General features: G+C 44.9%; 67 non-coding genes and 1 pseudogene across 67 annotated transcripts; all 68 read right to left on the bottom strand.

Moving 5' to 3' along the window:
• Positions 1–57: 57 nt before the first annotated feature.
• LOC137920983 (5S ribosomal RNA) lies at positions 58–176 on the bottom strand. Its single transcript, XR_011107222.1, has one exon. It is a non-coding gene; the product is annotated as a 5S ribosomal RNA (ribosomal RNA).
• A 154-nt stretch (positions 177–330) lies between these two features.
• Positions 331–449, bottom strand: LOC137920982 (5S ribosomal RNA). Its single transcript, XR_011107221.1, has one exon. It is a non-coding gene; the product is annotated as a 5S ribosomal RNA (ribosomal RNA).
• Positions 450–603: 154 nt separating this feature from the next.
• LOC137920981 (5S ribosomal RNA) lies at positions 604–722 on the bottom strand. The gene has a single exon (XR_011107220.1). It is a non-coding gene; the product is annotated as a 5S ribosomal RNA (ribosomal RNA).
• Positions 723–876: 154 nt separating this feature from the next.
• LOC137920980 (5S ribosomal RNA) lies at positions 877–995 on the bottom strand. The gene has a single exon (XR_011107219.1). It is a non-coding gene; the product is annotated as a 5S ribosomal RNA (ribosomal RNA).
• A 153-nt stretch (positions 996–1148) lies between these two features.
• Positions 1149–1267, bottom strand: LOC137920979 (5S ribosomal RNA). Its single transcript, XR_011107218.1, has one exon. It is a non-coding gene; the product is annotated as a 5S ribosomal RNA (ribosomal RNA).
• Positions 1268–1421: 154 nt separating this feature from the next.
• Positions 1422–1540, bottom strand: LOC137920611 (5S ribosomal RNA). Its single transcript, XR_011106873.1, has one exon. It is a non-coding gene; the product is annotated as a 5S ribosomal RNA (ribosomal RNA).
• A 154-nt stretch (positions 1541–1694) lies between these two features.
• Positions 1695–1813, bottom strand: LOC137920978 (5S ribosomal RNA). The gene has a single exon (XR_011107217.1). It is a non-coding gene; the product is annotated as a 5S ribosomal RNA (ribosomal RNA).
• Positions 1814–1966: 153 nt separating this feature from the next.
• Positions 1967–2085, bottom strand: LOC137920977 (5S ribosomal RNA). The gene has a single exon (XR_011107216.1). It is a non-coding gene; the product is annotated as a 5S ribosomal RNA (ribosomal RNA).
• A 153-nt stretch (positions 2086–2238) lies between these two features.
• On the bottom strand, positions 2239–2357 carry LOC137920976 (5S ribosomal RNA). Its single transcript, XR_011107215.1, has one exon. It is a non-coding gene; the product is annotated as a 5S ribosomal RNA (ribosomal RNA).
• A 154-nt stretch (positions 2358–2511) lies between these two features.
• LOC137920658 (5S ribosomal RNA) lies at positions 2512–2630 on the bottom strand. Its single transcript, XR_011106918.1, has one exon. It is a non-coding gene; the product is annotated as a 5S ribosomal RNA (ribosomal RNA).
• Positions 2631–2784: 154 nt separating this feature from the next.
• Positions 2785–2903, bottom strand: LOC137920975 (5S ribosomal RNA). The gene has a single exon (XR_011107214.1). It is a non-coding gene; the product is annotated as a 5S ribosomal RNA (ribosomal RNA).
• A 154-nt stretch (positions 2904–3057) lies between these two features.
• Positions 3058–3176, bottom strand: LOC137920973 (5S ribosomal RNA). Its single transcript, XR_011107212.1, has one exon. It is a non-coding gene; the product is annotated as a 5S ribosomal RNA (ribosomal RNA).
• A 154-nt stretch (positions 3177–3330) lies between these two features.
• LOC137920972 (5S ribosomal RNA) lies at positions 3331–3449 on the bottom strand. The gene has a single exon (XR_011107211.1). It is a non-coding gene; the product is annotated as a 5S ribosomal RNA (ribosomal RNA).
• Positions 3450–3602: 153 nt separating this feature from the next.
• On the bottom strand, positions 3603–3721 carry LOC137920971 (5S ribosomal RNA). The gene has a single exon (XR_011107210.1). It is a non-coding gene; the product is annotated as a 5S ribosomal RNA (ribosomal RNA).
• Positions 3722–3875: 154 nt separating this feature from the next.
• On the bottom strand, positions 3876–3994 carry LOC137920609 (5S ribosomal RNA). Its single transcript, XR_011106871.1, has one exon. It is a non-coding gene; the product is annotated as a 5S ribosomal RNA (ribosomal RNA).
• A 154-nt stretch (positions 3995–4148) lies between these two features.
• LOC137920608 (5S ribosomal RNA) lies at positions 4149–4267 on the bottom strand. The gene has a single exon (XR_011106870.1). It is a non-coding gene; the product is annotated as a 5S ribosomal RNA (ribosomal RNA).
• Positions 4268–4421: 154 nt separating this feature from the next.
• LOC137920970 (5S ribosomal RNA) lies at positions 4422–4540 on the bottom strand. Its single transcript, XR_011107209.1, has one exon. It is a non-coding gene; the product is annotated as a 5S ribosomal RNA (ribosomal RNA).
• Positions 4541–4693: 153 nt separating this feature from the next.
• On the bottom strand, positions 4694–4812 carry LOC137920969 (5S ribosomal RNA). Its single transcript, XR_011107208.1, has one exon. It is a non-coding gene; the product is annotated as a 5S ribosomal RNA (ribosomal RNA).
• Positions 4813–4966: 154 nt separating this feature from the next.
• LOC137920967 (5S ribosomal RNA) lies at positions 4967–5085 on the bottom strand. The gene has a single exon (XR_011107207.1). It is a non-coding gene; the product is annotated as a 5S ribosomal RNA (ribosomal RNA).
• Positions 5086–5239: 154 nt separating this feature from the next.
• On the bottom strand, positions 5240–5358 carry LOC137920966 (5S ribosomal RNA). Its single transcript, XR_011107206.1, has one exon. It is a non-coding gene; the product is annotated as a 5S ribosomal RNA (ribosomal RNA).
• Positions 5359–5512: 154 nt separating this feature from the next.
• Positions 5513–5631, bottom strand: LOC137920965 (5S ribosomal RNA). The gene has a single exon (XR_011107205.1). It is a non-coding gene; the product is annotated as a 5S ribosomal RNA (ribosomal RNA).
• A 154-nt stretch (positions 5632–5785) lies between these two features.
• LOC137920964 (5S ribosomal RNA) lies at positions 5786–5904 on the bottom strand. Its single transcript, XR_011107204.1, has one exon. It is a non-coding gene; the product is annotated as a 5S ribosomal RNA (ribosomal RNA).
• A 153-nt stretch (positions 5905–6057) lies between these two features.
• Positions 6058–6176, bottom strand: LOC137920963 (5S ribosomal RNA). The gene has a single exon (XR_011107203.1). It is a non-coding gene; the product is annotated as a 5S ribosomal RNA (ribosomal RNA).
• A 154-nt stretch (positions 6177–6330) lies between these two features.
• Positions 6331–6449, bottom strand: LOC137920961 (5S ribosomal RNA). Its single transcript, XR_011107201.1, has one exon. It is a non-coding gene; the product is annotated as a 5S ribosomal RNA (ribosomal RNA).
• Positions 6450–8349: 1900 nt separating this feature from the next.
• LOC137920960 (5S ribosomal RNA) lies at positions 8350–8468 on the bottom strand. The gene has a single exon (XR_011107200.1). It is a non-coding gene; the product is annotated as a 5S ribosomal RNA (ribosomal RNA).
• A 154-nt stretch (positions 8469–8622) lies between these two features.
• On the bottom strand, positions 8623–8741 carry LOC137920959 (5S ribosomal RNA). The gene has a single exon (XR_011107199.1). It is a non-coding gene; the product is annotated as a 5S ribosomal RNA (ribosomal RNA).
• Positions 8742–8895: 154 nt separating this feature from the next.
• LOC137920606 (5S ribosomal RNA) lies at positions 8896–9014 on the bottom strand. The gene has a single exon (XR_011106869.1). It is a non-coding gene; the product is annotated as a 5S ribosomal RNA (ribosomal RNA).
• A 154-nt stretch (positions 9015–9168) lies between these two features.
• Positions 9169–9287, bottom strand: LOC137920605 (5S ribosomal RNA). Its single transcript, XR_011106868.1, has one exon. It is a non-coding gene; the product is annotated as a 5S ribosomal RNA (ribosomal RNA).
• A 154-nt stretch (positions 9288–9441) lies between these two features.
• LOC137920958 (5S ribosomal RNA) lies at positions 9442–9560 on the bottom strand. Its single transcript, XR_011107198.1, has one exon. It is a non-coding gene; the product is annotated as a 5S ribosomal RNA (ribosomal RNA).
• A 153-nt stretch (positions 9561–9713) lies between these two features.
• LOC137920957 (5S ribosomal RNA) lies at positions 9714–9832 on the bottom strand. Its single transcript, XR_011107197.1, has one exon. It is a non-coding gene; the product is annotated as a 5S ribosomal RNA (ribosomal RNA).
• Positions 9833–9986: 154 nt separating this feature from the next.
• On the bottom strand, positions 9987–10105 carry LOC137920956 (5S ribosomal RNA). Its single transcript, XR_011107196.1, has one exon. It is a non-coding gene; the product is annotated as a 5S ribosomal RNA (ribosomal RNA).
• A 154-nt stretch (positions 10106–10259) lies between these two features.
• LOC137920955 (5S ribosomal RNA) lies at positions 10260–10378 on the bottom strand. The gene has a single exon (XR_011107195.1). It is a non-coding gene; the product is annotated as a 5S ribosomal RNA (ribosomal RNA).
• Positions 10379–10532: 154 nt separating this feature from the next.
• On the bottom strand, positions 10533–10651 carry LOC137920954 (5S ribosomal RNA). Its single transcript, XR_011107194.1, has one exon. It is a non-coding gene; the product is annotated as a 5S ribosomal RNA (ribosomal RNA).
• A 154-nt stretch (positions 10652–10805) lies between these two features.
• LOC137920953 (5S ribosomal RNA) lies at positions 10806–10924 on the bottom strand. Its single transcript, XR_011107193.1, has one exon. It is a non-coding gene; the product is annotated as a 5S ribosomal RNA (ribosomal RNA).
• A 153-nt stretch (positions 10925–11077) lies between these two features.
• LOC137920951 (5S ribosomal RNA) lies at positions 11078–11196 on the bottom strand. The gene has a single exon (XR_011107192.1). It is a non-coding gene; the product is annotated as a 5S ribosomal RNA (ribosomal RNA).
• Positions 11197–11350: 154 nt separating this feature from the next.
• Positions 11351–11469, bottom strand: LOC137920949 (5S ribosomal RNA). The gene has a single exon (XR_011107190.1). It is a non-coding gene; the product is annotated as a 5S ribosomal RNA (ribosomal RNA).
• A 1900-nt stretch (positions 11470–13369) lies between these two features.
• Positions 13370–13488, bottom strand: LOC137920948 (5S ribosomal RNA). The gene has a single exon (XR_011107189.1). It is a non-coding gene; the product is annotated as a 5S ribosomal RNA (ribosomal RNA).
• A 154-nt stretch (positions 13489–13642) lies between these two features.
• On the bottom strand, positions 13643–13761 carry LOC137920947 (5S ribosomal RNA). The gene has a single exon (XR_011107188.1). It is a non-coding gene; the product is annotated as a 5S ribosomal RNA (ribosomal RNA).
• Positions 13762–13915: 154 nt separating this feature from the next.
• On the bottom strand, positions 13916–14034 carry LOC137920946 (5S ribosomal RNA). The gene has a single exon (XR_011107187.1). It is a non-coding gene; the product is annotated as a 5S ribosomal RNA (ribosomal RNA).
• A 154-nt stretch (positions 14035–14188) lies between these two features.
• Positions 14189–14307, bottom strand: LOC137920945 (5S ribosomal RNA). Its single transcript, XR_011107186.1, has one exon. It is a non-coding gene; the product is annotated as a 5S ribosomal RNA (ribosomal RNA).
• Positions 14308–14461: 154 nt separating this feature from the next.
• Positions 14462–14580, bottom strand: LOC137920943 (5S ribosomal RNA). Its single transcript, XR_011107184.1, has one exon. It is a non-coding gene; the product is annotated as a 5S ribosomal RNA (ribosomal RNA).
• Positions 14581–14734: 154 nt separating this feature from the next.
• On the bottom strand, positions 14735–14853 carry LOC137920942 (5S ribosomal RNA). The gene has a single exon (XR_011107183.1). It is a non-coding gene; the product is annotated as a 5S ribosomal RNA (ribosomal RNA).
• A 154-nt stretch (positions 14854–15007) lies between these two features.
• LOC137920645 (5S ribosomal RNA) lies at positions 15008–15126 on the bottom strand. Its single transcript, XR_011106906.1, has one exon. It is a non-coding gene; the product is annotated as a 5S ribosomal RNA (ribosomal RNA).
• Positions 15127–15280: 154 nt separating this feature from the next.
• Positions 15281–15399, bottom strand: LOC137920941 (5S ribosomal RNA). The gene has a single exon (XR_011107182.1). It is a non-coding gene; the product is annotated as a 5S ribosomal RNA (ribosomal RNA).
• Positions 15400–15552: 153 nt separating this feature from the next.
• LOC137920940 (5S ribosomal RNA) lies at positions 15553–15671 on the bottom strand. Its single transcript, XR_011107181.1, has one exon. It is a non-coding gene; the product is annotated as a 5S ribosomal RNA (ribosomal RNA).
• A 154-nt stretch (positions 15672–15825) lies between these two features.
• LOC137920939 (5S ribosomal RNA) lies at positions 15826–15944 on the bottom strand. Its single transcript, XR_011107180.1, has one exon. It is a non-coding gene; the product is annotated as a 5S ribosomal RNA (ribosomal RNA).
• Positions 15945–16098: 154 nt separating this feature from the next.
• LOC137920937 (5S ribosomal RNA) lies at positions 16099–16217 on the bottom strand. Its single transcript, XR_011107178.1, has one exon. It is a non-coding gene; the product is annotated as a 5S ribosomal RNA (ribosomal RNA).
• Positions 16218–16370: 153 nt separating this feature from the next.
• On the bottom strand, positions 16371–16489 carry LOC137920935 (5S ribosomal RNA). The gene has a single exon (XR_011107177.1). It is a non-coding gene; the product is annotated as a 5S ribosomal RNA (ribosomal RNA).
• Positions 16490–16642: 153 nt separating this feature from the next.
• LOC137920934 (5S ribosomal RNA) lies at positions 16643–16761 on the bottom strand. Its single transcript, XR_011107176.1, has one exon. It is a non-coding gene; the product is annotated as a 5S ribosomal RNA (ribosomal RNA).
• A 153-nt stretch (positions 16762–16914) lies between these two features.
• Positions 16915–17033, bottom strand: LOC137920933 (5S ribosomal RNA). Its single transcript, XR_011107175.1, has one exon. It is a non-coding gene; the product is annotated as a 5S ribosomal RNA (ribosomal RNA).
• A 154-nt stretch (positions 17034–17187) lies between these two features.
• LOC137920932 (5S ribosomal RNA) lies at positions 17188–17306 on the bottom strand. The gene has a single exon (XR_011107174.1). It is a non-coding gene; the product is annotated as a 5S ribosomal RNA (ribosomal RNA).
• A 152-nt stretch (positions 17307–17458) lies between these two features.
• LOC137920931 (5S ribosomal RNA) lies at positions 17459–17577 on the bottom strand. Its single transcript, XR_011107173.1, has one exon. It is a non-coding gene; the product is annotated as a 5S ribosomal RNA (ribosomal RNA).
• A 154-nt stretch (positions 17578–17731) lies between these two features.
• On the bottom strand, positions 17732–17850 carry LOC137920930 (5S ribosomal RNA). Its single transcript, XR_011107172.1, has one exon. It is a non-coding gene; the product is annotated as a 5S ribosomal RNA (ribosomal RNA).
• Positions 17851–18003: 153 nt separating this feature from the next.
• On the bottom strand, positions 18004–18122 carry LOC137920929 (5S ribosomal RNA). The gene has a single exon (XR_011107171.1). It is a non-coding gene; the product is annotated as a 5S ribosomal RNA (ribosomal RNA).
• A 153-nt stretch (positions 18123–18275) lies between these two features.
• Positions 18276–18394, bottom strand: LOC137920928 (5S ribosomal RNA). Its single transcript, XR_011107170.1, has one exon. It is a non-coding gene; the product is annotated as a 5S ribosomal RNA (ribosomal RNA).
• A 154-nt stretch (positions 18395–18548) lies between these two features.
• On the bottom strand, positions 18549–18667 carry LOC137920927 (5S ribosomal RNA). Its single transcript, XR_011107169.1, has one exon. It is a non-coding gene; the product is annotated as a 5S ribosomal RNA (ribosomal RNA).
• A 153-nt stretch (positions 18668–18820) lies between these two features.
• LOC137920925 (5S ribosomal RNA) lies at positions 18821–18939 on the bottom strand. Its single transcript, XR_011107167.1, has one exon. It is a non-coding gene; the product is annotated as a 5S ribosomal RNA (ribosomal RNA).
• A 153-nt stretch (positions 18940–19092) lies between these two features.
• On the bottom strand, positions 19093–19211 carry LOC137920924 (5S ribosomal RNA). Its single transcript, XR_011107166.1, has one exon. It is a non-coding gene; the product is annotated as a 5S ribosomal RNA (ribosomal RNA).
• A 154-nt stretch (positions 19212–19365) lies between these two features.
• Positions 19366–19484, bottom strand: LOC137920923 (5S ribosomal RNA). The gene has a single exon (XR_011107165.1). It is a non-coding gene; the product is annotated as a 5S ribosomal RNA (ribosomal RNA).
• A 153-nt stretch (positions 19485–19637) lies between these two features.
• On the bottom strand, positions 19638–19751 carry LOC137920720 (5S ribosomal RNA; annotated as a pseudogene).
• Positions 19752–19904: 153 nt separating this feature from the next.
• LOC137920922 (5S ribosomal RNA) lies at positions 19905–20023 on the bottom strand. Its single transcript, XR_011107164.1, has one exon. It is a non-coding gene; the product is annotated as a 5S ribosomal RNA (ribosomal RNA).
• A 154-nt stretch (positions 20024–20177) lies between these two features.
• LOC137920921 (5S ribosomal RNA) lies at positions 20178–20296 on the bottom strand. Its single transcript, XR_011107163.1, has one exon. It is a non-coding gene; the product is annotated as a 5S ribosomal RNA (ribosomal RNA).
• Positions 20297–20448: 152 nt separating this feature from the next.
• LOC137920920 (5S ribosomal RNA) lies at positions 20449–20567 on the bottom strand. The gene has a single exon (XR_011107162.1). It is a non-coding gene; the product is annotated as a 5S ribosomal RNA (ribosomal RNA).
• A 154-nt stretch (positions 20568–20721) lies between these two features.
• On the bottom strand, positions 20722–20840 carry LOC137920919 (5S ribosomal RNA). The gene has a single exon (XR_011107161.1). It is a non-coding gene; the product is annotated as a 5S ribosomal RNA (ribosomal RNA).
• Positions 20841–20993: 153 nt separating this feature from the next.
• On the bottom strand, positions 20994–21112 carry LOC137920918 (5S ribosomal RNA). The gene has a single exon (XR_011107160.1). It is a non-coding gene; the product is annotated as a 5S ribosomal RNA (ribosomal RNA).
• A 153-nt stretch (positions 21113–21265) lies between these two features.
• Positions 21266–21384, bottom strand: LOC137920917 (5S ribosomal RNA). Its single transcript, XR_011107159.1, has one exon. It is a non-coding gene; the product is annotated as a 5S ribosomal RNA (ribosomal RNA).
• A 154-nt stretch (positions 21385–21538) lies between these two features.
• LOC137920916 (5S ribosomal RNA) lies at positions 21539–21657 on the bottom strand. Its single transcript, XR_011107158.1, has one exon. It is a non-coding gene; the product is annotated as a 5S ribosomal RNA (ribosomal RNA).
• A 153-nt stretch (positions 21658–21810) lies between these two features.
• LOC137920914 (5S ribosomal RNA) lies at positions 21811–21929 on the bottom strand. The gene has a single exon (XR_011107156.1). It is a non-coding gene; the product is annotated as a 5S ribosomal RNA (ribosomal RNA).
• Positions 21930–21980: the final 51 nt, after the last annotated feature.

The following is a 21980-nucleotide window of genomic DNA, read 5'->3' as shown; positions in this document are numbered from 1 at the left end:
ATGGATTGAGAATGTTGGAGCGCTAAAAGGGAACCGCCGAAAGAAAAACGCCAAAAAAGCCAACATCACGCGGTGTTCCCAGGCGGTCACCCATCCAAGTACTGACCGCGCCCGACGTTGCTTAACTTCGGTGATCGGACGAGAACCGGTGTATTCAACGTGGTATGGACGTTGGCGACTGATGGTCTTCGAAACGCAAACGCGAGAGGCGACATCGGAGAGAAATCTTCATTTTTTTGTTAATAATCTCCTATGAAAAATGGATAAAAGTTTACGGATTGAGAATATTGGAGTGCTAAAAAGGAACCGCCGAAAGAAAAACGCCAAAAAAGCCAACATCACGCGGTGTTCCCAGGCGGTCACCCATCCAAGTACTGACCGCGCCCGACGTTGCTTAACTTCGGTGATCGGACGAGAACCGGTGTATTCAACGTGGTATGGACGTTGGCGACAGATGGTCTTCGAAACGCAAACGGGAGAGGCGACATCGGAGAGAAATCTTCATTTTTTTGTTAATAATCTCCTATGAAAAATGGATAAAAGTTTACGGATTGAGAATATTGGAGCGCTAAAAAGGAACCGCCGAAAGAAAAACGCCAAAAAAGCCAACATCACGCGGTGTTCCCAGGCGGTCACCCATCCAAGTACTGACCGCGCCCGACGTTGCTTAACTTCGGTGATCGGACGAGAACCGGTGTATTCAACGTGGTATGGACGTTGGCGACTGATGGTCTTCGAAACGCAAACGCGAGAGGCGACATCGGAGAGAAATCTTCATTTTTTTGTTAATAATCTCCTATGAAAAATGGATAAAAGTTTACGGATTGAGAATATTGGAGCGCTAAAAAGGAACCGCCGAAAGAAAAACGCCAAAAAAGCCAACATCACGCGGTGTTCCCAGGCGGTCACCCATCCAAGTACTGACCGCGCCCGACGTTGCTTAACTTCGGTGATCGGACGAGAACCGGTGTATTCAACGTGGTATGGACGTTGGCGACTGATGGTCTTCGAAACGTAAACGCGAGAGGCGACATCGGAGAGAAATCTTCATTTTTTTGGTAATAATCTCCTATAAAAATGGATAAAACTTTATGGATTGAGAATGTTGGAGCGCTAAAAGGGAACCGCCGAAAGAAAAACGCCAAAAAAGCCAACATCACGCGGTGTTCCCAGGCGGTCACCCATCCAAGTACTGACCGCGCCCGACGTTGCTTAACTTCGGTGATCGGACGAGAACCGGTGTATTCAACGTGGTATGGACGTTGGCGACTGATGGTCTTCGAAACGCAAACGCGAGAGGCGACATCGGAGAGAAATCTTCATTTTTTTGTTAATAATCTCCTATGAAAAATGGATAAAAGTTTACGGATTGAGAATATTGGAGCGCTAAAAAGGAACCGCCGAAAGAAAAACGCCAAAAAAGCCAACATCACGCGGTGTTCCCAGGCGGTCACCCATCCAAGTACTGACCGCGCCCGACGTTGCTTATCTTCGGTGATCGGACGAGAACCGGTGTATTCAACGTGGTATGGACGTTGGCGACTGATGGTCTTCGAAACGCAAACGCGAGAGGCGACATCGGAGAGAAATCTTCATTTTTTTGTTAATAATCTCCTATGAAAAATGGATAAAAGTTTACGGATTGAGAATATTGGAGCGCTAAAAAGGAACCGCCGAAAGAAAAACGCCAAAAAAGCCAACATCACGCGGTGTTCCCAGGCGGTCACCCATCCAAGTACTGACCGCGCCCGACGTTGCTTAACTTCGGTGATCGGACGAGAACCGGTGTATTCAACGTGGTATGGACGTTGGCGACTGATGGTCTTCGAAACGCAAACGCGAGAGGCGACATCGGAGAGAAATCTTCATTTTTTTGGTAATAATCTCCTATAAAAATGGATAAAACTTTATGGATTGAGAATGTTGGAGCGCTAAAAGGGAACCGCCGAAAGAAAAACGCCAAAAAAGCCAACATCACGCGGTGTTCCCAGGCGGTCACCCATCCAAGTACTGACCGCGCCCGACGTTGCTTAACTTCGGTGATCGGACGAGAACCGGTGTATTCAACGTGGTATGGACGTTGGCGACAGATGGTCTTCGAAACGCAAACGCGAGAGGCGACATCGGAGAGAAATCTTCATTTTTTTGTTAATAATCTCCTATGGAAAATGGATAAAAGTTTATGGATTGAGAATACAGGAGCGCTAAAAAGGAACCGCCGAAAAAAAACGCCAAAAAAGCCAACATCACGCGGTGTTCCCAGGCGGTCACCCATCCAAGTACTGACCGCGCCCGACGTTGCTTAACTTCGGTGATCGGACGAGAACCGGTGTATTCAACGTGGTATGGACGTTGGCGACTGATGGTCTTCGAAACGCAAACGCGAGAGGCGACATCGGAGAGAAATCTTCTTTTTTTTGTTAATAATCTCCTATGGAAAATGGATAAAAGTTTACGGATTGAGAATATTGGAGCGCTAAAAAGGAACCGCCGAAAGAAAAACGCCAAAAAAGCCAACATCACGCGGTGTTCCCAGGCGGTCACCCATCCAAGTACTGACCGTGCCCGACGTTGCTTAACTTCGGTGATCGGACGAGAACCGGTGTATTCAACGTGGTATGGACGTTGGCGACTGATGGTCTTCGAAACGCAAACGCGAGAGGCGACATCGGAGAGAAATCTTCATTTTTTTGTTAATAATCTCCTATGAAAAATGGATAAAAGTTTACGGATTGAGAATACTGGAGCGCTAAAAAGGAACCGCCGAAAGAAAAACGCCAAAAAAGCCAACATCACGCGGTGTTCCCAGGCGGTCACCCATCCAAGTACTGACCGCGCCCGACGTTGCTTAACTTCGGTGATCGGACGAGAACCGGTGTATTCAACGTGGTATGGACGTTGGCGACTGATGGTCTTCGAAACGCAAACGCGAGAGGCGACATCGGAGAGAAATCTTCATTTTTTTGTTAATAATCTCCTATGAAAAATGGATGAAAGTTTACGGATTGAGAATATTGGAGCGCTAAAAAGGAACCGCCGAAAGAAAAACGCCAAAAAAGCCAACATCACGCGGTGTTCCCAGGCGGTCACCCATCCAAGTACTGACCGCGCCCGACGTTGCTTAACTTCGGTGATCGGACGAGAACCGGTGTATTCAACGTGGTATGGACGTTGGCGACTGATGGTCTTCGAAACGCAAACGCGAGAGTCGACATCGGAGAGAAATCTTCATTTTTTTGTTAATAATCTCCTATGAAAAATGGATAAAAGTTTACGGATTGAGAATATTGGAGTGCTAAAAAGGAACCGCCGAAAGAAAAACGCCAAAAAAGCCAACATCACGCGGTGTTCCCAGGCGGTCACCCATCCAAGTACTGACCGCGCCCGACGTTGCTTAACTTCGGTGATCGGACGAGAACCGGTGTATTCAACGTGGTATGGACGTTGGCGACTGATGGTCTTCGAAACGTAAACGCGAGAGGCGACATCGGAGAGAAATCTTCATTTTTTTGGTAATAATCTCCTATAAAAATGGATAAAACTTTATGGATTGAGAATGTTGGAGCGCTAAAAGGGAACCGCCGAAAGAAAAACGCCAAAAAAGCCAACATCACGCGGTGTTCCCAGGCGGTCACCCATCCAAGTACTGACCGCGCCCGACGTTGCTTAACTTCGGTGATCGGACGAGAACCGGTGTATTCAACGTGGTATGGACGTTGGCGACTGATGGTCTTCGAAACGCAAACGCGAGAGGCGACATCGGAGAGAAATCTTCATTTTTTTGTTAATAATCTCCTATGAAAAATGGATAAAAGTTTACGGATTGAGAATATTGGAGCGCTAAAAAGGAACCGCCGAAAGAAAAACGCCAAAAAAGCCAACATCACGCGGTGTTCCCAGGCGGTCACCCATCCAAGTACTGACCGCGCCCGACGTTGCTTATCTTCGGTGATCGGACGAGAACCGGTGTATTCAACGTGGTATGGACGTTGGCGACTGATGGTCTTCGAAACGCAAACGCGAGAGGCGACATCGGAGAGAAATCTTCATTTTTTTGTTAATAATCTCCTATGAAAAATGGATAAAAGTTTACGGATTGAGAATATTGGAGCGCTAAAAAGGAACCGCCGAAAGAAAAACGCCAAAAAAGCCAACATCACGCGGTGTTCCCAGGCGGTCACCCATCCAAGTACTGACCGCGCCCGACGTTGCTTATCTTCGGTGATCGGACGAGAACCGGTGTATTCAACGTGGTATGGACGTTGGCGACTGATGGTCTTCGAAACGCAAACGCGAGAGGCGACATCGGAGAGAAATCTTCATTTTTTTGTTAATAATCTCCTATGAAAAATGGATAAAAGTTTACGGATTGAGAATATTGGAGCGCTAAAAAGGAACCGCCGAAAGAAAAACGCCAAAAAAGCCAACATCACGCGGTGTTCCCAGGCGGTCACCCATCCAAGTACTGACCGCGCCCGACGTTGCTTAACTTCGGTGATCGGACGAGAACCGGTGTATTCAACGTGGTATGGACGTTGGCGACTGATGGTCTTCGAAACGCAAACGCGAGAGGCGACATCGGAGAGAAATCTTCATTTTTTTGGTAATAATCTCCTATAAAAATGGATAAAACTTTATGGATTGAGAATGTTGGAGCGCTAAAAGGGAACCGCCGAAAGAAAAACGCCAAAAAAGCCAACATCACGCGGTGTTCCCAGGCGGTCACCCATCCAAGTACTGACCGCGCCCGACGTTGCTTAACTTCGGTGATCGGACGAGAACCGGTGTATTCAACGTGGTATGGACGTTGGCGACTGATGGTCTTCGAAACGCAAACGCGAGAGGCGACATCGGAGAGAAATCTTCATTTTTTTGTTAATAATCTCCTATGAAAAATGGATAAAAGTTTACGGATTGAGAATATTGGAGTGCTAAAAAGGAACCGCCGAAAGAAAAACGCCAAAAAAGCCAACATCACGCGGTGTTCCCAGGCGGTCACCCATCCAAGTACTGACCGCGCCCGACGTTGCTTAACTTCGGTGATCGGACGAGAACCGGTGTATTCAACGTGGTATGGACGTTGGCGACAGATGGTCTTCGAAACGCAAACGGGAGAGGCGACATCGGAGAGAAATCTTCATTTTTTTGTTAATAATCTCCTATGAAAAATGGATAAAAGTTTACGGATTGAGAATATTGGAGCGCTAAAAAGGAACCGCCGAAAGAAAAACGCCAAAAAAGCCAACATCACGCGGTGTTCCCAGGCGGTCACCCATCCAAGTACTGACCGCGCCCGACGTTGCTTAACTTCGGTGATCGGACGAGAACCGGTGTATTCAACGTGGTATGGACGTTGGCGACTGATGGTCTTCGAAACGCAAACGCGAGAGGCGACATCGGAGAGAAATCTTCATTTTTTTGTTAATAATCTCCTATGAAAAATGGATAAAAGTTTACGGATTGAGAATATTGGAGCGCTAAAAAGGAACCGCCGAAAGAAAAACGCCAAAAAAGCCAACATCACGCGGTGTTCCCAGGCGGTCACCCATCCAAGTACTGACCGCGCCCGACGTTGCTTAACTTCGGTGATCGGACGAGAACCGGTGTATTCAACGTGGTATGGACGTTGGCGACTGATGGTCTTCGAAACGCAAACGCGAGAGACGACATCGGAGAGAAATCTTCATTTTTTTGTTAATAATCTCCTATGAAAAATGGATAAAAGTTTACGGATTGAGAATATTGGAGCGCTAAAAAGGAACCGCCGAAAGAAAAACGCCAAAAAAGCCAACATCACGCGGTGTTCCCAGGCGGTCACCCATCCAAGTACTGACCGCGCCCGACGTTGCTTAACTTCGGTGATCGGACGAGAACCGGTGTATTCAACGTGGTATGGACGTTGGCGACAGATGGTCTTCGAAACGCAAACGCGAGAGGCGACATCGGAGAGAAATCTTCATTTTTTTATTAATAATCTCCTTTGAAAAATGGATAAAAGTTTATGGATTGAGAATACAGGAGCGCTAAAAAGGAACCGCCGAAAAAAAACGCCAAAAAAGCCAACATCACGCGGTGTTCCCAGGCGGTCACCCATCCAAGTACTGACCGCGCCCGACGTTGCTTAACTTCGGTGATCGGACGAGAACCGGTGTATTCAACGTGGTATGGACGTTGGCGACTGATGGTCTTCGAAACGCAAACGCGAGAGGCGACATCGGAGAGAAATCTTCATTTTTTTGTTAAAAATCTCCTATGAAAAATGGATAAAAGTTTACGGATTGAGAATATTGGAGCGCTAAAAAGGAACCGCCGAAAGAAAAACGCCAAAAAAGCCAACATCACGCGGTGTTCCCAGGCGGTCACCCATCCAAGTACTGACCGCGCCCGACGTTGCTTAACTTCGGTGATCGGACGAGAACCGGTGTATTCAACGTGGTATGGACGTTGGCGACCGTTCGTCTTCGATGCGCAAACACCATCTTGGTGATCTTCGAAACCGAATCCTAATTCTCTGTTATGTCTTTGTTATTTTCTTCAATATTTTTTTTTCAACGTCCACACTAAATAGATAAATCGGCGGAAATTGCATTACATAATAATGGCTACTGCTTGGTCTCAGAGATCTTTCCTTGTGAAGATTTGTACTTCATCGTCCACTCACATACAATACTTACCAGTGTATCGTATGTGCCTTTCGTTGTATAACAAATTTGAAAACTAAGTCGACATCTTCAGTATTTCCTTTGCGAAGTTAAACAATGTTTGTTACTATAATACATACTATGCCGCATGTACACGTCATAACAATGAACACATTCATAACACAGCTTTACACAAGTAGAGCCCTTTGCTACGTGCGAGCGTCATCGTGAAACTGGTACGCGCTCTACCAGCCTTATTCTTAGTTTTTAAGTTCACAGATTCTTCCGCTCCGTGAACTCAGCTCCGATGAAGCTGTCTTCGAGCTAAGAGCAATAACATCAACATAGAATAAGCATACAATGCAGTTTCATTTTTATTTTCAAGCCGTTACTATTGTTCAATTAAACTTATTATTATCTACAAAAGGTTTGGAATATATTTTGGTTGTAAGAGAGTGATCGACACATATATATATAATACGCCAATACCTCACCTTGCGTCGTAGTTAGGTTCCAAAAAAACACGACGCAAATTGAAACGCCGCAAAGTGAATTAAGATTTTCTATAGCAAACCACATAAAGATCGAAGATAGGTTCCAGGGTCACGAAAATACTACTTTTTAAAAAGAAAATTGAACAAAGTGAACATTTAAAAAACAAAAATAACATAACTCTGCCAAATAAATAAATTGTAATAATATTTACCTTTTTGATAACCAGAAACAACGCGTAAAAATTTATATTAATTTATTATTCTCTTTTAAAATAAGCACAACACACTACTTAATTAAAACTGAACTTTTAAAATTAGCAAAACAAAGTGAAAATAAAACTGTATTCAAATTGCGTTGATTTTTGGTTAGAAAGAGAATCCCCGAGTTTTGATGGCGTAATGCAATTAAAAACAAAAGTGTTGCCATCTTTTAAAAAATAAAATTAAATTAAATTAAAAAAAAACGACGCAAAGCGAAGTATTGGTGTACTCTTCAGCTTTAATAAAAGTTCTTTTCGCATCGAGTAGGCAACCTGCCCACGTTTTTTTCTTTTGTATTTATCTACGTTAAACTCGATATTATGTATAACTAGCTGATCCCGAAAATGTTGTTTTGCAAAAAAAATATTTTTAATTTTCAATTTAATAATAAGGGTTGATCGTAGAGGGGTAAAAATTTAGGGTTGTATGGTATTTATTTGGCGAAGAAGAGCGCCATCTACAGGGAAAATATTGAAATGGCAGAGTAACGACAGCGGACTCATCTAAATGCTACGAGATGGCAGTGTGATCGGCCTGAAAAAATCACCTTTTGTTACTAGAAAATAAAAACACAAAATATTAATAATTTGAATTGTTATCATAAAAAATAACCTGAACGCAATTGAAAACAATAAATAGTCAAGTAAGAAAGCGATCCTTCTTAAAGGTTTTTCCATGTATAAAGTATGATTAAGAAAATTGGTTACAGTATTTTAAAAAGATTTTGAAGGTGAAATCAACTTGGGTTTTATTTTGTGCTATAATAGTTCACATCGTGAACAAAAAAGGAGTCGTGTATCAAAATATTACAAAATTAGGCTAAGTATAAGACAGTAAAGAGCGCCAGTTTTAACAACGATAAAAATTGACGAATGACATGCAAAACAAAAGTTTATGAATTGAGAATATTGGAGCGCTAAAAGAGGGAACCGCTGAAAGAAAAACGCTAAAAAAGCCAACATCACGCGGTGTTCCCAGGCGGTCACCCATCCAAGTACTGACCGCGCCCGACGTTGCTTAACTTCGGTGATCGGACGAGAACCGGTGTATTCAACGTGGTATGGACGTTGGCGACAGATGGTCTTCGAAACGCAAACGCGAGAGGCGGCATCGGAGAGAAATCTTCATTTTTTTGTTAATAATCTCCTATGAAAAATGGATAAAAGTTTACGGATTGAGAATATTGGAGCGCTAAAAAGGAACCGCCGAAAGAAAAACGCCAAAAAAGCCAACATCACGCGGTGTTCCCAGGCGGTCACCCATCCAAGTACTGACCGCGCCCGACGTTGCTTAACTTCGGTGATCGGACGAGAACCGGTGTATTCAACGTGGTATGGACGTTGGCGACTGATGGTCTTCGAAACGCAAACGCGAGAGGCGACATCGGAGAGAAATCTTCATTTTTTTGTTAATAATCTCCTATGAAAAATGGATAAAAGTTTACGGATTGAGAATATTGGAGCGCTAAAAAGGAACCGCCGAAAGAAAAACGCCAAAAAAGCCAACATCACGCGGTGTTCCCAGGCGGTCACCCATCCAAGTACTGACCGCGCCCGACGTTGCTTATCTTCGGTGATCGGACGAGAACCGGTGTATTCAACGTGGTATGGACGTTGGCGACTGATGGTCTTCGAAACGCAAACGCGAGAGGCGACATCGGAGAGAAATCTTCATTTTTTTGTTAATAATCTCCTATGAAAAATGGATAAAAGTTTACGGATTGAGAATATTGGAGCGCTAAAAAGGAACCGCCGAAAGAAAAACGCCAAAAAAGCCAACATCACGCGGTGTTCCCAGGCGGTCACCCATCCAAGTACTGACCGCGCCCGACGTTGCTTATCTTCGGTGATCGGACGAGAACCGGTGTATTCAACGTGGTATGGACGTTGGCGACTGATGGTCTTCGAAACGCAAACGCGAGAGGCGACATCGGAGAGAAATCTTCATTTTTTTGTTAATAATCTCCTATGAAAAATGGATAAAAGTTTACGGATTGAGAATATTGGAGCGCTAAAAAGGAACCGCCGAAAGAAAAACGCCAAAAAAGCCAACATCACGCGGTGTTCCCAGGCGGTCACCCATCCAAGTACTGACCGCGCCCGACGTTGCTTAACTTCGGTGATCGGACGAGAACCGGTGTATTCAACGTGGTATGGACGTTGGCGACTGATGGTCTTCGAAACGCAAACGCGAGAGGCGACATCGGAGAGAAATCTTCATTTTTTTGGTAATAATCTCCTATAAAAATGGATAAAACTTTATGGATTGAGAATGTTGGAGCGCTAAAAGGGAACCGCCGAAAGAAAAACGCCAAAAAAGCCAACATCACGCGGTGTTCCCAGGCGGTCACCCATCCAAGTACTGACCGCGCCCGACGTTGCTTAACTTCGGTGATCGGACGAGAACCGGTGTATTCAACGTGGTATGGACGTTGGCGACTGATGGTCTTCGAAACGCAAACGCGAGAGGCGACATCGGAGAGAAATCTTCATTTTTTTGTTAATAATCTCCTATGAAAAATGGATAAAAGTTTACGGATTGAGAATATTGGAGTGCTAAAAAGGAACCGCCGAAAGAAAAACGCCAAAAAAGCCAACATCACGCGGTGTTCCCAGGCGGTCACCCATCCAAGTACTGACCGCGCCCGACGTTGCTTAACTTCGGTGATCGGACGAGAACCGGTGTATTCAACGTGGTATGGACGTTGGCGACAGATGGTCTTCGAAACGCAAACGGGAGAGGCGACATCGGAGAGAAATCTTCATTTTTTTGTTAATAATCTCCTATGAAAAATGGATAAAAGTTTACGGATTGAGAATATTGGAGCGCTAAAAAGGAACCGCCGAAAGAAAAACGCCAAAAAAGCCAACATCACGCGGTGTTCCCAGGCGGTCACCCATCCAAGTACTGACCGCGCCCGACGTTGCTTAACTTCGGTGATCGGACGAGAACCGGTGTATTCAACGTGGTATGGACGTTGGCGACTGATGGTCTTCGAAACGCAAACGCGAGAGGCGACATCGGAGAGAAATCTTCATTTTTTTGTTAATAATCTCCTATGAAAAATGGATAAAAGTTTACGGATTGAGAATATTGGAGCGCTAAAAAGGAACCGCCGAAAGAAAAACGCCAAAAAAGCCAACATCACGCGGTGTTCCCAGGCGGTCACCCATCCAAGTACTGACCGCGCCCGACGTTGCTTAACTTCGGTGATCGGACGAGAACCGGTGTATTCAACGTGGTATGGACGTTGGCGACTGATGGTCTTCGAAACGCAAACGCGAGAGACGACATCGGAGAGAAATCTTCATTTTTTTGTTAATAATCTCCTATGAAAAATGGATAAAAGTTTACGGATTGAGAATATTGGAGCGCTAAAAAGGAACCGCCGAAAGAAAAACGCCAAAAAAGCCAACATCACGCGGTGTTCCCAGGCGGTCACCCATCCAAGTACTGACCGCGCCCGACGTTGCTTAACTTCGGTGATCGGACGAGAACCGGTGTATTCAACGTGGTATGGACGTTGGCGACAGATGGTCTTCGAAACGCAAACGCGAGAGGCGACATCGGAGAGAAATCTTCATTTTTTTATTAATAATCTCCTTTGAAAAATGGATAAAAGTTTATGGATTGAGAATACAGGAGCGCTAAAAAGGAACCGCCGAAAAAAAACGCCAAAAAAGCCAACATCACGCGGTGTTCCCAGGCGGTCACCCATCCAAGTACTGACCGCGCCCGACGTTGCTTAACTTCGGTGATCGGACGAGAACCGGTGTATTCAACGTGGTATGGACGTTGGCGACTGATGGTCTTCGAAACGCAAACGCGAGAGGCGACATCGGAGAGAAATCTTCATTTTTTTGTTAAAAATCTCCTATGAAAAATGGATAAAAGTTTACGGATTGAGAATATTGGAGCGCTAAAAAGGAACCGCCGAAAGAAAAACGCCAAAAAAGCCAACATCACGCGGTGTTCCCAGGCGGTCACCCATCCAAGTACTGACCGCGCCCGACGTTGCTTAACTTCGGTGATCGGACGAGAACCGGTGTATTCAACGTGGTATGGACGTTGGCGACCGTTCGTCTTCGATGCGCAAACACCATCTTGGTGATCTTCGAAACCGAATCCTAATTCTCTGTTATGTCTTTGTTATTTTCTTCAATATTTTTTTTTCAACGTCCACACTAAATAGATAAATCGGCGGAAATTGCATTACATAATAATGGCTACTGCTTGGTCTCAGAGATCTTTCCTTGTGAAGATTTGTACTTCATCGTCCACTCACATACAATACTTACCAGTGTATCGTATGTGCCTTTCGTTGTATAACAAATTTGAAAACTAAGTCGACATCTTCAGTATTTCCTTTGCGAAGTTAAACAATGTTTGTTACTATAATACATACTATGCCGCATGTACACGTCATAACAATGAACACATTCATAACACAGCTTTACACAAGTAGAGCCCTTTGCTACGTGCGAGCGTCATCGTGAAACTGGTACGCGCTCTACCAGCCTTATTCTTAGTTTTTAAGTTCACAGATTCTTCCGCTCCGTGAACTCAGCTCCGATGAAGCTGTCTTCGAGCTAAGAGCAATAACATCAACATAGAATAAGCATACAATGCAGTTTCATTTTTATTTTCAAGCCGTTACTATTGTTCAATTAAACTTATTATTATCTACAAAAGGTTTGGAATATATTTTGGTTGTAAGAGAGTGATCGACACATATATATATAATACGCCAATACCTCACCTTGCGTCGTAGTTAGGTTCCAAAAAAACACGACGCAAATTGAAACGCCGCAAAGTGAATTAAGATTTTCTATAGCAAACCACATAAAGATCGAAGATAGGTTCCAGGGTCACGAAAATACTACTTTTTAAAAAGAAAATTGAACAAAGTGAACATTTAAAAAACAAAAATAACATAACTCTGCCAAATAAATAAATTGTAATAATATTTACCTTTTTGATAACCAGAAACAACGCGTAAAAATTTATATTAATTTATTATTCTCTTTTAAAATAAGCACAACACACTACTTAATTAAAACTGAACTTTTAAAATTAGCAAAACAAAGTGAAAATAAAACTGTATTCAAATTGCGTTGATTTTTGGTTAGAAAGAGAATCCCCGAGTTTTGATGGCGTAATGCAATTAAAAACAAAAGTGTTGCCATCTTTTAAAAAATAAAATTAAATTAAATTAAAAAAAAACGACGCAAAGCGAAGTATTGGTGTACTCTTCAGCTTTAATAAAAGTTCTTTTCGCATCGAGTAGGCAACCTGCCCACGTTTTTTTCTTTTGTATTTATCTACGTTAAACTCGATATTATGTATAACTAGCTGATCCCGAAAATGTTGTTTTGCAAAAAAAATATTTTTAATTTTCAATTTAATAATAAGGGTTGATCGTAGAGGGGTAAAAATTTAGGGTTGTATGGTATTTATTTGGCGAAGAAGAGCGCCATCTACAGGGAAAATATTGAAATGGCAGAGTAACGACAGCGGACTCATCTAAATGCTACGAGATGGCAGTGTGATCGGCCTGAAAAAATCACCTTTTGTTACTAGAAAATAAAAACACAAAATATTAATAATTTGAATTGTTATCATAAAAAATAACCTGAACGCAATTGAAAACAATAAATAGTCAAGTAAGAAAGCGATCCTTCTTAAAGGTTTTTCCATGTATAAAGTATGATTAAGAAAATTGGTTACAGTATTTTAAAAAGATTTTGAAGGTGAAATCAACTTGGGTTTTATTTTGTGCTATAATAGTTCACATCGTGAACAAAAAAGGAGTCGTGTATCAAAATATTACAAAATTAGGCTAAGTATAAGACAGTAAAGAGCGCCAGTTTTAACAACGATAAAAATTGACGAATGACATGCAAAACAAAAGTTTATGAATTGAGAATATTGGAGCGCTAAAAGAGGGAACCGCTGAAAGAAAAACGCTAAAAAAGCCAACATCACGCGGTGTTCCCAGGCGGTCACCCATCCAAGTACTGACCGCGCCCGACGTTGCTTAACTTCGGTGATCGGACGAGAACCGGTGTATTCAACGTGGTATGGACGTTGGCGACAGATGGTCTTCGAAACGCAAACGCGAGAGGCGGCATCGGAGAGAAATCTTCATTTTTTTGTTAATAATCTCCTATGAAAAATGGATAAAAGTTTACGGATTGAGAATATTGGAGCGCTAAAAAGGAACCGCCGAAAGAAAAACGCCAAAAAAGCCAACATCACGCGGTGTTCCCAGGCGGTCACCCATCCAAGTACTGACCGCGCCCGACGTTGCTTAACTTCGGTGATCGGACGAGAACCGGTGTATTCAACGTGGTATGGACGTTGGCGACTGATGGTCTTCGAAACGCAAACGCGAGAGGCGACATCGGAGAGAAATCTTCATTTTTTTGTTAATAATCTCCTATGAAAAATGGATAAAAGTTTACGGATTGAGAATGTTGGAGCGCTAAAAAGGAACCGCCGAAAGAAAAACGCCAAAAAAGCCAACATCACGCGGTGTTCCCAGGCGGTCACCCATCCAAGTACTGACCGCGCCCGACGTTGCTTAACTTCGGTGATCGGACGAGAACCGGTGTATTCAACGTGGTATGGACGTTGGCGACTGATGGTCTTCGAAACGCAAACGCGAGAGGCGACATCGGAGAGAAATCTTCATTTTTTTGTTAATAATCTCCTATGAAAAATGGATAAAAGTTTACGGATTGAGAATATTGGAGCGCTAAAAAGGAACCGCCGAAAGAAAAACGCCAAAAAAGCCAACATCACGCGGTGTTCCCAGGCGGTCACCCATCCAAGTACTGACCGCGCCCGACGTTGCTTAACTTCGGTGATCGGACGAGAACCGGTGTATTCAACGTGGTATGGACGTTGGCGACTGATGGTCTTCGAAACGCAAACGCGAGAGGCGACATCGGAGAGAAATCTTCATTTTTTTGTTAATAATCTCCTATGAAAAATGGATAAAAGTTTACGGATTGAGAATATTGGAGCGCTAAAAAGGAACCGCCGAAAGAAAAACGCCAAAAAAGCCAACATCACGCGGTGTTCCCAGGCGGTCACCCATCCAAGTACTGACCGCGCCCGACGTTGCTTAACTTCGGTGATCGGACGAGAACCGGTGTATTCAACGTGGTATGGACGTTGGCGACTGATGGTCTTCGAAACGCAAACGCGAGAGGCGACATCGGAGAGAAATCTTCATTTTTTTGTTAATTATCTCCTATGAAAAATGGATAAAAGTTTACGGATTGAGAATATTGGAGCGCTAAAAAGGAACCGCCGAAAGAAAAACGCCAAAAAAGCCAACATCACGCGGTGTTCCCAGGCGGTCACCCATCCAAGTACTGACCGCGCCCGACGTTGCTTAACTTCGGTGATCGGACGAGAACCGGTGTATTCAACGTGGTATGGACGTTGGCGACTGATGGTCTTCGAAACGCAAACGCGAGAGGCGACATCGGAGAGAAATCTTCATTTTTTTGTTAATTATCTCCTATGAAAAATGGATAAAAGTTTACGGATTGAGAATATTGGAGCGCTAAAAAGGAACCGCCGAAAGAAAAACGCCAAAAAAGCCAACATCACGCAGTGTTCCCAGGCGGTCACCCATCCAAGTACTGACCGCGCCCGACGTTGCTTAACTTCGGTGATCGGACGAGAACCGGTGTATTCAACGTGGTATGGACGTTGGCGACTAATGGTCTTCGAAACGCAAACGCGAGAGGCGACATCGAAGAGAAATCTTCATTTTTTTGTTAATAATCTCCTATGAAAAATGGATAAAAGTTTACGGATTGAGAATATTGGAGTGCTAAAAAGGAACCGCCGAAAGAAAAACGCCAAAAAAGCCAACATCACGCGGTGTTCCCAGGCGGTCACCCATCCAAGTACTGACCGCGCCCGACGTTGCTTAACTTCGGTGATCGGACGAGAACCGGTGTATTCAACGTGGTATGGACGTTGGCGACTGATGGTCTTCGAAACGTAAACGCGAGAGGCGACATCGGAGAGAAATCTTCATTTTTTTGGTAATAATCTCCTATAAAAATGGATAAAACTTTATGGATTGAGAATGTTGGAGCGCTAAAAGGGAACCGCCGAAAGAAAAACGCCAAAAAAGCCAACATCACGCGGTGTTCCCAGGCGGTCACCCATCCAAGTACTGACCGCGCCCGACGTTGCTTAACTTCGGTGATCGGACGAGAACCGGTGTATTCAACGTGGTATGGACGTTGGCGACTGATGGTCTTCGAAACGCAAACGCGAGAGGCGACATCGGAGAGAAATCTTCATTTTTTTGTTAATAATCTCCTATGAAAAATGGATAAAAGTTTACGGATTGAGAATATTGGAGCGCTAAAAAGGAACCGCCGAAAGAAAAACGCCAAAAAAGCCAACATCACGCGGTGTTCCCAGGCGGTCACCCATCCAAGTACTGACCGCGCCCGACGTTGCTTAACTTCGGTGATCGGACGAGAACCGGTGTATTCAACGTGGTATGGACGTTGGCGACTGATGGTCTTCGAAACGCAAACGCGAGAGGCGACATCGGAGAGAAATCTTCATTTTTTTGTTAATAATCTCCTATGAAAAATGGATAAAAGTTTACGGATTGAGAATATTGGAGCGCTAAAAAGGAACCGCCGAAAGAAAAACGCCAAAAAAGCCAACATCACGCGGTGTTCCCAGGCGGTCACCCATCCAAGTACTGACCGCGCCCGACGTTGCTTAACTTCGGTGATCGGACGAGAACCGGTGTATTCAACGTGGTATGGACGTTGGCGACTGATGGTCTTCGAAACGCAAACGCGAGAGGCGACATCGGAGAGAAATCTTCATTTTTTTGGTAATAATCTCCTATAAAAATGGATAAAACTTTATGGATTGAGAATGTTGGAGCGCTAAAAGGGAACCGCCGAAAGAAAAACGCCAAAAAAGCCAACATCACGCGGTGTTCCCAGGCGGTCACCCATCCAAGTACTGACCGCGCCCGACGTTGCTTAACTTCGGTGATCGGACGAGAACCGGTGTATTCAACGTGGTATGGACGTTGGCGACTGATGGTCTTCGAAACGCAAACGCGAGAGGCGACATCGGAGAGAAATCTTCATTTTTTTATTAATAATCTCCTTTGAAAAATGGATAAAAGTTTATGGATTGAGAATACAGGAGCGCTAAAAAGGAACCGCCGAAAAAAAACGCCAAAAAAGCCAACATCACGCGGTGTTCCCAGGCGGTCACCCATCCAAGTACTGACCGCGCCCGACGTTGCTTAACTTCGGTGATCGGACGAGAACCGGTGTATTCAACGTGGTATGGACGTTGGCGACAGATGGTCTTCGAAACGCAAACGCGAGAGGCGACATCGGAGAGAAATCTTCATTTTTTTGTTAATAATCTCCTATGGAAAATGGATAAAAGTTTATGGATTGAGAATACAGGAGCGCTAAAAAGGAACCGCCGAAAAAAAACGCCAAAAAAGCCAACATCACGCGGTGTTCCCAGGCGGTCACCCATCCAAGTACTGACCGCGCCCGACGTTGCTTAACTTCGGTGATCGGACGAGAACCGGTGTATTCAACGTGGTATGGACGTTGGCGACTGATGGTCTTCGAAACGCAAACGCGAGAGGCGACATCGGAGAGAAATCTTCATTTTTTTATTAATAATCTCCTATGAAAAATGGATAAAAGTTTACGGATTGAGAATATTGGAGCGCTAAAAAGGAACCGCCGAAAGAAAAACGCCAAAAAAGCCAACATCACGCGGTGTTCCCAGGCGGTCACCCATCCAAGTACTGACCGCGCCCGACGTTGCTTAACTTCGGTGATCGGACGAGAACCGGTGTATTCAACGTGGTATGGACGTTGGCGACTGATGGTCTTCGAAACGCAAACGCGAGAGGCGACATCGGAGAGAAATCTTCATTTTTTTGGTAATAATCTCCTATAAAAATGGATAAAACTTTATGGATTGAGAATGTTGGAGCGCTAAAAGGGAACCGCCGAAAAAAAACGCCAAAAAAGCCAACATCACGCGGTGTTCCCAGGCGGTCACCCATCCAAGTACTGACCGCGCCCGACGTTGCTTAACTTCGGTGATCGGACGAGAACCGGTGTATTCAACGTGGTATGGACGTTGGCGACTGATGGTCTTCGAAACGCAAACGCGAGAGGCGACATCGGAGAGAAATCTTCATTTTTTTGTTAATAATCGCCTATGAAAAATGGATAAAAGTTTACGGATTGAGAATATTGGAGTGCTAAAAAGGAACCGCCGAAAGAAAAACGCCAAAAAAGCCAACATCACGCGGTGTTCCCAGGCGGTCACCCATCCAAGTACTGACCGCGCCCGACGTTGCTTAACTTCGGTGATCGGACGAGAACCGGTGTATTCAACGTGGTATGGACGTTGGCGACTGATGGTCTTCGAAACGTAAACGCGAGAGGCGACATCGGAGAGAAATCTTCATTTTTTTGGTAATAATCTCCTATAAAAATGGATAAAACTTTATGGATTGAGAATGTTGGAGCGCTAAAAGGGAACCGCCGAAAGAAAAACGCCAAAAAAGCCAACATCACGCGGTGTTCCCAGGCGGTCACCCATCCAAGTACTGACCGCGCCCGACGTTGCTTAACTTCGGTGATCGGACGAGAACCGGTGTATTCAACGTGGTATGGACGTTGGCGACTGATGGTCTTCGAAACGCAAACGCGAGAGGCGACATCGGAGAGAAATCTTCATTTTTTTGGTAATAATCTCCTATAAAAATGGATAAAACTTTATGGATTGAGAATGTTGGAGCGCTAAAAGGGAACCGCCGAAAGAAAAACGCCAAAAAAGCCAACATCACGCGGTGTTCCCAGGCGGTCACCCATCCAAGTACTGACCGCGCCCGACGTTGCTTAACTTCGGTGATCGGACGAGAACCGGTGTATTCAACGTGGTATGGACGTTGGCGACTGATGGTCTTCGAAACGCAAACGCGAGAGGCGACATCGGAGAGAAATCTTCATTTTTTTGTTAATAATCGCCTATGAAAAATGGATAAAAGTTTACGGATTGAGAATATTGGAGTGCTAAAAAGGAACCGCCGAAAGAAAAACGCCAAAAAAGCCAACATCACGCGGTGTTCCCAGGCGGTCACCCATCCAAGTACTGACCGCGCCCGACGTTGCTTAACTTCGGTGATCGGACGAGAACCGGTGTATTCAACGTGGTATGGACGTTGGCGACTGATGGTCTTCGAAACGTAAACGCGAGAGGCGACATCGGAGAGAAATCTTCATTTTTTTGGTAATAATCTCCTATAAAAATGGATAAAACTTTATGGATTGAGAATGTTGGAGCGCTAAAAGGGAACCGCCGAAAGAAAAACGCCAAAAAAGCCAACATCACGCGGTGTTCCCAGGCGGTCACCCATCCAAGTACTGACCGCGCCCGACGTTGCTTAACTTCGGTGATCGGACGAGAACCGGTGTATTCAACGTGGTATGGACGTTGGCGACTGATGGTCTTCGAAACGCAAACGCGAGAGGCGACATCGGAGAGAAATCTTCATTTTTTTGGTAATAATCTCCTATAAAAATGGATAAAACTTTATGGATTGAGAATGTTGGAGCGCTAAAAGGGAACCGCCGAAAGAAAAACGCCAAAAAAGCCAACATCACGCGGTGTTCCCAGGCGGTCACCCATCCAAGTACTGACCGCGCCCGACGTTGCTTAACTTCGGTGATCGGACGAGAACCGGTGTATTCAACGTGGTATGGACGTTGGCGACTGATGGTCTTCGAAACGCAAACGCGAGAGGCGACATCGGAGAGAAATCTTCATTTTTTTGTTAATAATCTCCTATGAAAAATGGATAAAAGTTTACGGATTGAGAATATTGGAGCGCTAAAAAGGAACCGCCGAAAGAAAAACGCCAAAAAAGCCAACATCACGCGGTGTTCCCAGGCGGTCACCCATCCAAGTACTGACCGCGCCCGACGTTGCTTAACTTCGGTGATCGGACGAGAACCGGTGTATTCAACGTGGTATGGACGTTGGCGACTGATGGTCTTCGAAACGCAAACGCGAGAGGCGACATCGGAGAGAAATCTTCATTTTTTTATTAATAATCTCCTTTGAAAAATGGATAAAAGTTTATGGATTGAGAATACAGGAGCGCTAAAAAGGAACCGCCGAAAAAAAACGCCAAAAAAGCCAACATCACGCGGTGTTCCCAGGCGGTCACCCATCCAAGTACTGACATGACGTTGCTTAACTTCGGTGATCGGACGAGAACCGGTGTATTCAACGTGGTATGGACGTTGGCGACAGATGGTCTTCGAAACGCAAACGCGAGAGGCGACATCGGAGAGAAATCTTCATTTTTTTGTTAATAATCTCCTATGGAAAATGGATAAAAGTTTATGGATTGAGAATACAGGAGCGCTAAAAAGGAACCGCCGAAAAAAAACGCCAAAAAAGCCAACATCACGCGGTGTTCCCAGGCGGTCACCCATCCAAGTACTGACCGCGCCCGACGTTGCTTAACTTCGGTGATCGGACGAGAACCGGTGTATTCAACGTGGTATGGACGTTGGCGACTGATGGTCTTCGAAACGCAAACGCGAGAGGCGACATCGGAGAGAAATCTTCATTTTTTTATTAATAATCTCCTATGAAAAATGGATAAAAGTTTACGGATTGAGAATATTGGAGCGCTAAAAAGGAACCGCCGAAAGAAAAACGCCAAAAAAGCCAACATCACGCGGTGTTCCCAGGCGGTCACCCATCCAAGTACTGACCGCGCCCGACGTTGCTTAACTTCGGTGATCGGACGAGAACCGGTGTATTCAACGTGGTATGGACGTTGGCGACTGATGGTCTTCGAAACGCAAACGCGAGAGGCGACATCGGAGAGAAATCTTCATTTTTTTGGTAATAATCTCCTATAAAAATGGATAAAACTTTATGGATTGAGAATGTTGGAGCGCTAAAAGGGAACCGCCGAAAAAAAACGCCAAAAAAGCCAACATCACGCGGTGTTCCCAGGCGGTCACCCATCCAAGTACTGACCGCGCCCGACGTTGCTTAACTTCGGTGATCGGACGAGAACCGGTGTATTCAACGTGGTATGGACGTTGGCGACTGATGGTCTTCGAAACGCAAACGCGAGAGGCGACATCGGAGAGAAATCTTCATTTTTTTGTTAATAATCGCCTATGAAAAATGGATAAAAGTTTACGGATTGAGAATATTGGAGTGCTAAAAAGGAACCGCCGAAAGAAAAACGCCAAAAAAGCCAACATCACGCGGTGTTCCCAGGCGGTCACCCATCCAAGTACTGACCGCGCCCGACGTTGCTTAACTTCGGTGATCGGACGAGAACCGGTGTATTCAACGTGGTATGGACGTTGGCGACTGATGGTCTTCGAAACGTAAACGCGAGAGGCGACATCGGAGAGAAATCTTCATTTTTTTGGTAATAATCTCCTATAAAAATGGATAAAACTTTATGGATTGAGAATGTTGGAGCGCTAAAAGGGAACCGCCGAAAGAAAAACGCCAAAAAAGCCAACATCACGCGGTGTTCCCAGGCGGTCACCCATCCAAGTACTGACCGCGCCCGACGTTGCTTAACTTCGGTGATCGGACGAGAACCGGTGTATTCAACGTGGTATGGACGTTGGCGACTGATGGTCTTCGAAACGCAAACGCGAGAGGCGACATCGGAGAGAAATCTTCATTTTTTTGGTAATAATCTCCTATAAAAATGGATAAAACTTTATGGATTGAGAATGTTGGAGCGCTAAAAGGGAACCGCCGAAAGAAAAACGCCAAAAAAGCCAACATCACGCGGTGTTCCCAGGCGGTCACCCATCCAAGTACTGACCGCGCCCGACGTTGCTTAACTTCGGTGATCGGACGAGAACCGGTGTATTCAACGTGGTATGGACGTTGGCGACTGATGGTCTTCGAAACGCAAACGCGAGAGGCGACATCGGAGAGAAATCTTCATTTTTTTGTTAATAATCGCCTATGAAAAATGGATAAAAGTTTACGGATTGAGAATATTGGAGTGCTAAAAAGGAACCGCCGAAAGAAAAACGCCAAAAAAGCCAACATCACGCGGTGTTCCCAGGCGGTCACCCATCCAAGTACTGACCGCGCCCGACGTTGCTTAACTTCGGTGATCGGACGAGAACCGGTGTATTCAACGTGGTATGGACGTTGGCGACTGATGGTCTTCGAAACGTAAACGCGAGAGGCGACATCGGAGAGAAATCTTCATTTTTTTGGTAATAATCTCCTATAAAAATGGATAAAACTTTATGGATTGAGAATGTTGGAGCGCTAAAAGGGAACCGCCGAAAGAAAAACGCCAAAAAAGCCAACATCACGCGGTGTTCCCAGGCGGTCACCCATCCAAGTACTGACCGCGCCCGACGTTGCTTAACTTCGGTGATCGGACGAGAACCGGTGTATTCAACGTGGTATGGACGTTGGCGACTGATGGTCTTCGAAACGCAAACGCGAGAGGCGACATCGGAGAGAAATC

The sequence above is a fragment of the Battus philenor genome, unplaced genomic scaffold (assembly GCF_028537555.1).
Source record: "Battus philenor isolate CCGP_79_NKW_IND1 unplaced genomic scaffold, ilBatPhil1.0.hap1 SCAF_18, whole genome shotgun sequence".
Classification (NCBI taxonomy): domain Eukaryota; kingdom Metazoa; phylum Arthropoda; class Insecta; order Lepidoptera; family Papilionidae; genus Battus; species Battus philenor.
The sequence above is the reverse complement of the archived record's forward strand: the minus strand, read 5'-3'. Positions and strand labels throughout refer to the sequence as shown.